The sequence below is a fragment of the Salvelinus alpinus genome, chromosome 19, assembly GCF_045679555.1.
Source record: "Salvelinus alpinus chromosome 19, SLU_Salpinus.1, whole genome shotgun sequence".
In the NCBI taxonomy this organism is placed as follows: domain Eukaryota; kingdom Metazoa; phylum Chordata; class Actinopteri; order Salmoniformes; family Salmonidae; genus Salvelinus; species Salvelinus alpinus.
This window is the reverse complement of record NC_092104.1, coordinates 52,235,879-52,246,176: the sequence shown is the minus strand read 5'-3', so window position 1 is coordinate 52,246,176 and position 10,298 is coordinate 52,235,879. Positions and strand designations below refer to the sequence as shown.

At 45.6% G+C, this 10,298-nt stretch overlaps 1 pseudogene; it reads right to left on the bottom strand.

Annotated features, from left to right (window-relative positions):
* Positions 1–3,601: 3,601 nt before the first annotated feature.
* LOC139545807 (mothers against decapentaplegic homolog 4-like) lies at positions 3,602–9,995 on the bottom strand (annotated as a pseudogene).
* Between the last annotated feature and the right edge of the window lie 303 nt (positions 9,996–10,298).

The window sequence follows — 10,298 nt, the reverse complement described above, 5'->3', positions numbered from 1 at the left end:
CAGCCTTGAGTCTTCTTGGGTAGGACGCAAAAAGCTTGGCACACCTGTATTTGGGGAGTTTCTCCCATTCTTCTCTGCAGATTCTCTCAAGCTCTGTCAGGTTGGATGGGGAGCGTTGCTGCACCGCTATTTTCAGGTCTCCACAGAGATATTAGATCGGGTTCAAGTCCAGGCTCTGGCTGGGCCACTCAAGGACTTGTCCCGAAGCCACTCCTGCGTTGTCTTGGCTGTGTGCTTAGGTTCATTGTCCTGTTGGAAGGTGAACCTTCGCCCCAGTCTGAGGTCCTGAGCGCTCTGGAGCAGGTTTTCATCAAGGATCTCTGTACTTTGCTCCGAACATCTTTGCCTAGATCCTGACTAGTCTCACAGTCACTGCCTCTGAAAAACATCCCCACAGCATGATGCTGCCACCACCATGCTTCACCGTAGGGATGGTGCCAGGTTTCCTCCAGAAGTGACGCTTGGAATTCAGGCCGAAGACTTGAGTCTTGGTTTCATCAGACCAGAGAATGTTGTTACTCGTGGTCTGAGAGTCTTTAGGTGCTTTTTGGCAAACTCTAAGCGGGCTGTCATGTGCCTTTTACTGAGGAGTGGCTTCCATCTGGCCACTCTACCATAAAGGTGTGATTGGTGGAGTGCTGCAGGGATAGTTGTCTTTCTGGAAGGTTTTCCCATCTCCTCAGAGGAACACTAGAGCACTGTCAGTGACCACCGTCACCTCCCTGACCAAGGCCCTTCTCCCCCGATTGCTCAGTTTGGCAGGGCGGCCAGCTCTAGGAAGAGTCTTTGTGGTTCCAAACTACTTCCATTTAAGAATGATGGAGGCCACTGTGTTATTGGGTGCCTTCAATGCTGCAGACATTTTTTGGTACCCTTCCCCAGATCTGTGCCTCTACACCAGTGGTCGCCAACCGATCTTCAAGGCATTCTAGTCGATCACCAAATATTTCTGTAGAAAAGCCAACGAACGACAGGCTTATGCTCCTTTTTTTTTTTTTATCGTGTTGAGCTGTTGCCGGTAGGTGCACTTGATTCAAAAGTCCTGCGCTCAAATCACCGTGGATACAGAGCTTCCATTACCCTGGCCACAGCCAAGTTTAATAGGCTACTAGTCTATGTAAGATTTAATAACTTTTAAAACCATGACCACAGAGAGACTGTCAACAAACACAGAAGAGAGCTGGTGTTTTTATGAGTGAGTTCATGTTTAAGTTCATTCAGCACTGTCACTGTTTTTATTCAACACTTACAAAACGTGCTTCTCCTGCTTCTCCGTACTTGCAGCTGCAATTAATGAGTAATGTAAACTCACCCCATTCCGTACAAATGTGCGCAACCGCGACATTCAAACGAGGCTGCAAAGAAAACTAATGGGACTGTAGCGACTGTGTTGACGTCAAAATCTGGGGTGTGAACTACGTTTCTTTTCAAGCGTTGATCGACATGGTAATGGCTCTATAGTATTGGAGAAAAGTTGCAAAAACTGACCCTCAGTTACATCGTGACGTGTCATGCTGTAACATACAGCAACTATTAATGTCGTACAATCTCTCCACCAGGTGTAGCACTTCTCTCATCGTTTAAAAACAAGAAATGGACAGTGACGGGGTAAGGGGGATACCTAGTCTTTTTTTGCGTCGTCATTGCAAGCGATCATGACTCTCAAAAGACAATGTTTACTTCTGAAGATCACTTTAGTACCGTCCTAAAAACCCAATTCAAATTCGACACAAACCTTTAAATAGGTATGTAATGACATTATATAAACTCTTTATAGTGTTTTATTTACATTTTAGAGGCGATAAGGTGATAAGTTGGACAGATCGAGTGGAAAAAAAGCAGTTTTCCCACACGACATCTCTCCTTCTCACTATCACGCATTGGAGCTCATTGCCTTCTTGAATCATGCAGAAACGGGCAGCGTGGAGGGCATGTCATTTATTTAGTTGGAAAGGGGAGAAATTGTGCATTAAAATGATATTGACATTACAGTTGATCTGAAAGTATTACGTTTCTGGGGCGCTAAAATAAGGTAAATTGTACGGACCAAGGCGATGTACAAAAGTGAGTGAGTTTACGTTAGCCAAGTATCGATAGCCCTGCATTTTATTATTATTATCAGCTTGTCGATTTAAATTTTAAGGAATTTTACTTTCTCTGGTCATAGGAACAACATGAATTTGTAAATGAGGCAGATTCGGTGCGACTCGAGTTTCGCCATCAGGTGGAAGACTGTGTCCCCTCTCTGGTCAGTCTCACCGGAGGAAAGGAAGGAGGGAGCAAGAGGCCGTTGGGAAAAATTGTTCAGAACGGTCATCCAACTCCGAATTCCAAGTCAGAAACTTGGGCATCTTTCTAGAGCTCCGACTTTTCGACCTGAAGCTCACTGACGTCGTGATTTGACCTCGTTGACCATCCGATGCAGGTTCCATCAGTCCAGTAAAATAAAAAAGCCAATTATTTAAATTCATGCTCCACAGTGCCTCACAAGTGCTAAACCAACTGATCTATTTTGTTATCAAAGCTCGAGTTTTGAAATATATTATGGTCTGATTAACAATATTGGCAGGCCAATCATATAGCCAGTATGCTGTGATAATGTATTAGGCCTACTGCCCAAACCTCATTCCTACAAAACTGTTTGTGTTTGGTTAATGTGAAAAGAAAATCTGAATAGTAGATCTCAGCTTGCCACTCTACACAATCCTCTCTGAGCTCTACAATTCCTTTGACCTCATGGCTTGGTTTTTGCACTGACATGCACTGTCAACTGTGGGACCTTATATAGACAGGTGTGTGCCTTTCAAACTTCAAGGATGATCAATGGAAACAAGATACACCTGAGCTCAATTTCAAGTCTCATAGCGAAGGGTCTAAATTCTTATGTAAATGTATTTAGTTTTTTGATGCATTTGGTAAATGTCTAAATCTGTTTTTGCTTTGTCATTATGGGGTATTGTGTGCAGATTGCAGCTTTTTTTATTTAATCCATTTTATACGTAACAAAATGTGGAAAAAGTCAAGGGGTCTGAATACTTTATGAAAGCACTGTAAATGTAGCAGAAAATCTGTAAAAACTAAAAAAAATGTGTCCTCCGAGGGGGGGGTGGGCTGGTGTATGGGTTAATAAAAAATACATTTAAAAAAAGTCTAAGAAGTGGAAGATGCTTCCCATTAAGTTTTGTTTTCGAACAGCTGAAATAATATTTATGGTTATGGAAATTATATTTCACAGCGGTTTAGATGGTACAATGATTATCTAAACTATACTAGCTTATCTTGTCACAAACTGACATTAGGTTAACTATTAGAGTTTTACTATAAATTACATACTGCAATTCACAAAGATAGTTGAATACTTGTTGAAATTCTTTCAGTAACTTATCTTGTCAGTCTCTCTCTTCTCTTAACACCTATGGACCCAGAACTTAATTGAGCGTTTTGTTCATTTTAGAGACCTATTTTGTCATTTGACAAAAGTGCTCAACACATTTGTTTAATTTGACATTTAACCTTTAATTTATAAATAAATTGGGCTATTTACTTCATTTTTCTGTTTTAATAAAATATAATCTGAAGAACAAACAATTGTGGCAATTCATATCTTGCAGTAAAATACTTTAATCTCAAGAGAAGGCAGGTTAAATGTTGAGAGGTTTTATGTCCTTACTTAGAAAATAGTCCTGATCATATGATCGATACCCTAAACAACTAACAATACTTAAATTCAGTCATTTAAATTGTAAACACTTTTCCAATCTGGGCGGTAACCTCAAAGTATGCAATCATTTTGCATGGAATCAAGGCATTAGAATGTATCAGAGACCACCAAAATAGAGCATGTTCTGCAAAAAAAACAACAGGGAAGCCTGGCTGGCAACTTTTTCTATTTGGCTGAATACTCCATGTGCTTGTGGAAAACACTGCATAGGTTACCCAGATGGGATCACTGGTGAAGGGCACCAGGGCGATTGAAAAGAGTAGCCCCCTTTCTTCATCAAAGCCTCTGTCCTGACCTGGACGTACTTGACAATATGAAGGCAAAGAAAAGAGGAACAACCCATAGAGAGAAACAAGTCTTTGTTTACTTATATAGCTAAACAGGGCGTCTTTCCTGTCCCCTACCCCGCCTCATTCCAAGTTCTCTCACACTGAAGTGTCACAGGGGAGGGGTCAGTCTGGTGGTTCAGTCCAAGGGTTGGTGGTCAGCGATGGGCATGGTGTGCAGCACCTCGTCCAGTAGCTGGAGGGCGCGGTGTAGGTGGATCTCAATCCAGCAGGGGGTCTCCTTGATGCTCGTCCGGGGGTAGTCGGGACCCCAGCCCTTGACAAAGCTCATGCGCAGGATGCACAGTCTCCTCAGGTCGTCCACGCCGATGCCGGCTGCTGCCGAAAGGCCTGGGTGAGGAGAGAGTGAGCCCGAGTTGGGTTCCATTACATTGATATACCTCCCCTCCTCCCTCCGTCTCAACAACAGTATACATCCACACTGATGAGGTATCTGAACTACAGAACTGGTATGGATTCCTACGGATCATCAATGACTGACCGATGCTGCAATTTGATGTGATAATTGGTCAATTACTTTAGAATGGGCTATGTGAGCATTGTATATATCTATTAGAAAAGTGGTGTGAGTGATGTATCAGGTTTGAAGTTGTGTGAGAGTCAGTAGCAGCCAAGTGTCCTGTCTGTGGGAGTATGTGAGTGTTGCTCAAAAGGAGGGAAGTGGTGTGCTGCTTACTGATGGCGGGAGCGATGCCTCCCACGGAGCCCGGCCCAGAGATGTTCCCAGCAATAGAGGCAGCCTGAGCCGCGGCTGCCGCCTGCGCCGTCGCCGCCTGCTGCTGCATTTGCCTGTGGCACTGATGCAGGTCAAACACCTGGGAAGGGGAACAAACAAAAACCAACATATATATAGTGTATGTGGACACCCCTTCAAATTAGTGGATTAGACCATTTCAGCCACACCCGTTGCCGACAGGTGTATAAAATCGAGAACATAGCCATAGACAAACATTGCCACCTTTCCAACAAGTCAGTTGGTCAAATTTCTGCCATGGTAGAGCTGCCCAGTTAACTGGGAGTACTGTTATTGTGAAGTGGAAACATCTCTGAACCACAACCGCTCAGCCGTCGAAGTGGTAGGCCACACAAGCTCAATGAACGTGACCGCTGAGTGCTGAAACGCGTAAAAATCGTCTGTCCTCGGTTGCAACACTCCCGACCGAGTTTCAAACTGCCTCTGGAAGCAATATCAGCACAATAACTGTTAGACGGGAGCTTCATGAAATGGGTTTCCATGGCTGAGCAGTCGCACACAAGCCTAGGATCACCATGAGCAATGCCAATCGTCGGCTGGAGTGGTGTAAAGCTCGCCGCCATTGGACTCAGAACCAGTGAAAACGCTTTCTCTGGAGTGATGAATTATGCTTCACCATCTGGCAGTCCGACGGATGAATATGGGTTTGGTGGATGACAGGAGAACACTACCTGCCCTAATGCATAGTGCCAACAGTAAAGTTTGGTGGAGGATGAATAATGGTATGGGGCTGGTTCTCATGGTTGGACCTAGGCCCCTTAGTTCCAGTGAAGGGAAATCTTAATGCTCCAGCATACAATAACATTCTAGATGATTCTGTGCTTCAACTTTGTGGCAACAGTTTGGGGAAGGCCTTTCCTGTTCCAGCATGAAAATGCCCCCGTGCACAAAGCGAGGTCCATACAGAAATGGTTTGTTGAGATCGGTGTGAAGAACTTGACTGGCCTGCAGAGCCCTGACCTCAACCCCATCTAACACCTTTGGGATGAATTGGAATGCCGACTGCAAGCCAGGCATAATCACCCAACATCAGTGCCTGACCTCACTAATGCTCGTGGCTGAATGGAAGGAAGCAAGTCCACGCAGCATTAGTGGAAAGCCTTCCCAGAAAATTGGAGACTGTTATAGAAGCAAGGGGGGACCAACTACATATTAATACCAATGATTTTGGAATGATATAATCGAGCAGGTGGTCCACATACTTTTGGTCATGTAGTGTACATTTACTACCAGCTACATGCAATTCGCAGCTTGGACACCAGGGGGTGGATAACAACACAATGAACACATTGGTAAAGCTAAGCAAACGGAGGAGTTGGGACCTCCCTTGATGTAGGCGCTGGGGTAGATCTTGTGCACGGCGTCGCCGGGGGCGCGGCCGGCTTCCCTATCCAGGTAGTAGCTCTGCACAAACACTGCGTGGTCGCTATGGCAACGGACCCACACGTCCCCTTCACCTTTGCACTCCAGCTGGATCCCCTTCCCGATGTGAAGCCTTGAAGTGAAAAGAACAGCAGTTATTATCAGTGGGGTGACCAAATACTCTTCTGGCAATGTCAAGTATTCACCTCCATTCAGAGCTAGAAGCTCATCATAGTTAAACGGTAAGGGGGGGTAGGAGGCTGGGACGCCGTACCTGGCTCTTTCAATGGCCTCTGTCCGGTGCACGTTGCTCAGCTGGCCCAGACAGAAGCGGTCTCCACCCGACGGGTCCACGTAGCCGTCCACGGTCACGACAGGGCAAGTGGAGGGCACCTTGAAGGTCTCGCCCACCTGCACGTCCATCTCAAAGTAAGCGGTGGAGCACCAGTAATCGGGCGCTGCAACAGACCGCAGCAACAACACCCCAAACTCAGTCCTCTCCAGACTCACTCATGGCACTCTGAACACCTTGTCGGGTGAATATAGGTGTTGTGCTTCACTTACCTGGATGGTTGGATATGGGGGGCTGGAAGCCATGCTCGTTGTGCACAGGCCCTACGAAGGTGACATGAAAGCAGCAATGTTAAATCTTGGAACATAACTCCTTCAACCCAGTTCTCAGTTGCGGGCATTATATGTTCTAAAAGTGAAATGCATGTTCTACTACTACAGAGAGTAATCCTGATGGTGGCATGGACTCACAGTAGTGCCCTGGATGAGGCATGGGTGGGTGGTGTTGCAGGTGCCCATTCTGATGGTGAGGCATGTTGGGCATGAAGCTGCTGTTTCTCGTCCAGGTGGAGGTGGCATCTGTAAGGGCACAGGTGGATTCTTACAGATGAGAATTGTAGGGAGAGCCACACTTCGACACTGTCCATACAGCTAGTAAATGAGCTGCGCTACATTTCAAAGAGGGTCGGGGAAAATCAGGGTGTAAATAATAGCCAATGAGCGGGAAAAGAGAAAGTGACCACAGGTGGGCAACATAATAGGTTCCTTTTCCTAAGCCATTACATTGCAGAATGAGTTTGACATTACTGTGAGATGACTAATTTAGGGGTGTTGTCCTCTTCTGTCAACAAGCAGATAAGCTGTAGCCAAATAAACCACCCACACCTTGCCTATGACCTCTAATGATTTGGGTGAGGAGGACACAAAGAGCCATAAAATTAGGGGAGATAAAGTGGATAGGGTGGTGGAGTAGGCCCTCACTTCCTGATCCAACAGAGATGCTGGGGAAGGCGGAGGTGGTGCGGGCATCAGCGAGGGGCAGCAGGCCAGCGGTGCTGAAGGGCTCCGAGGGGGGCCCAACTCGGCTGGAGGGAGGATGCTGGATGGTTTGGAGGGAGTGACCCCCGTCCATGGTGGGCAGCTGGGGCTGGCCGTCAAAGTCGTACTCATCTTTAACCATCAGTCCCAGGCTGGTAGCTGAGAGCACATAGAGAGCATAGAGAGAAGTCATGATACAAGTCAACAACAAACAAAACATACATTAACAGAAGATAATTCCGTTAAAAAAGTATACAACTATCAAAACAGAGGTAACTTACCTGTGCTGGTAAGAGTCAAGCTTGATAGGTCTGTGAAATAAAATGAAAAATATCACTCAAAAGAGTTAAAGAGTAAAAAAATAAACACCAGAGGCATCAGTGCACTCACCAATACCCGGAGACACCACCCGGTCATAGTGGTAGGGGTTCACGCAGACGTTGTCACACTTCAGGTCAAATGCAAACTGGCAGTATTTGACATGCTTCAGTTCATTTTTATGCAGATCGGGCCATCTCCACAACCGAGTGTAGATCACGTGGGGGAACCCTTTACGCCCTGCTACCTGAGAACACAAGATTAAACCCATTGATTTAACTAAATACTTTCTTCTTCACCCAAAAGTGCTAATAGGTCCCATACCCTATACTTTTCACCTTTACAAGATCCCCAGTCATGCCATCTGATCTCGCCATTTTTACCTTTGCCGCTTATCCCAGGGGTGTATTCACTAGGTTCACTAGGAACCAAAGAAGCAAACCGGCCGAAATCAGGAGGGACTAACTTGAACAATGACAAAGGATTGTTTTGGTTGCAAAACATTCTGTTACATGTTTTGCTACGGTGTGCACTAGTGAATACAGCCTTGATCCCCAGACAGCGGTGTACTCCCTACCTGCAGGCGGCCATCCAGAGTCCGCTGGATGGTGACACACTTGCTGGGGTGAGCTCCATTGGTGGTGATGGCTGTGATAAGGGAGTCCAGTTCATCCTTCTTCTCCTTCAGCTTTTTCACTAGACTTTCTATTGCTCGCTTGGCAAAGGTCTCACTCTCTGCCCCTTGCCTATGACACATCAAGCTGTGTACAATGCTCAGGCAAGCGTCGTTACTCGTAGGCATGTTGGTGATAGACATCATGAGGACCAATAGAGAATACTACTCCGTATAGGAAATAAATAATTTGTCCCAACTATAAATGTTGCTTTTTTGTCGTGTTTATAGTGTGGAGCAACGCATAAGAAAGATTTCGATATGAGAGGGTGTTTGTTTCCCCTCCAGGCACTGTCACTCTGGTTGTCCAGTTGTCGAAGTTGAAATCCAAGGCATCCCAGAACAAAATTAAATGGATTGTCACACTTGCTGTGCCCCCAAAACCCACCGCTTCAAGGGCTAGGATTAAGGGAAAAAGAGGACAAGAGTGGGTTATTATGGCACTGTACATACACTGAACAAAAATATAAACGCAACATGAAACACGGGACCAACACTTTACATGAGCTGAAATAAAAGATCACAGAAATTCACAAATTTGGCTACATCCCTGTTAGTGAGCTTTTCTCCTTTGCCAAGATAATCCATCCACCTGACAGGTGTGGCATATCAAGAAGCAGATTAAAACAGAATGATCATTACACAGGTGCACCTTGTGCTGGGGACAATAAAAGGCCAGTATAAAATGTGCAGTTTTGTGACAACACAATGCCACAGATGTCTCCAATTGAGGGAGCGTGCAATTGGCATGCTGAATTCAGGAATGGCCACCAGAGCTGTTGCCAGAGAATTTAATGTTAATTTCTCTACCATATGCCACCTACATCGTTTTAGAGATTTGGCAGTACATCCAATAGGCCTTACAACCGCAGACCACGTGTAACCACGCCAGCCCATGACCTCCACATCCGGCTTCTTCACCTGCAGGATTGTCTGAGACCAGCCACCCGGACAGCTGATGAAACTGTGGGTTTGCACAACTGAAGAATTTCTGCACAAACTGTCAGAAACCGTCTCAGGGAAGCTCATCTGCGTGCTCAGCGTCCTCACCAGGGGCTTGACCTAACTGCAGCTTGACGTCGTAACTTACTTCAGTGGGCAAATGCTAACCTCAGATGGCCACTGGCACCCTGGAGAAGTGTGCTCTTGACGGATTAATCCCAGTATCAACTGTACCGAGCAGATGGCAGACAGCGTGTATCGAGTCATGTGGGTGAGAAGTTTGCTGATGCCAACGTTGTGAACAAGAGTGCCCCATGGTGGTGGTGGGGTTATGGTATTGGCAGGCATAAGCTAAGGACAACGAACACAATTGCATATTAAATCGATGGCAATTTGAATGCAGTGACTAGTTTCTGAGGCCCATTGTCATGCCATTCATCTGCCGCCATCATCTCATGTTTCAGCATGATAATGCACGGCCCCATGTCGCAAGGATCTGTACACTATTCCTAGAAGCTGAAAATGTCCCAGTTCTTCCATTGCCTGCATACTCACCAGACATATCACTCATTGAGCATGTTTGGGATGGTCTGGATTGACGTGTACGACAGCGTGTTCCAGTTCCCGCCAATATCCAGCAACTTCGAGCAGCCATTGAAGAGGAGTGGTCACACCAGATACTTTTTAAAAAAAAAGGTATTTGTGACCAACAGATACGTATCTGTATTCCCAGTGCCTAATGAATTTATTTAAATTGACTGATTTCCTGTAACTCAGTAACATCTTTTAAATTCTTGCATGTTGCATTTATATTTGTTCAGTGCATCTCATAAGAAAGAAGAAAGCCACACA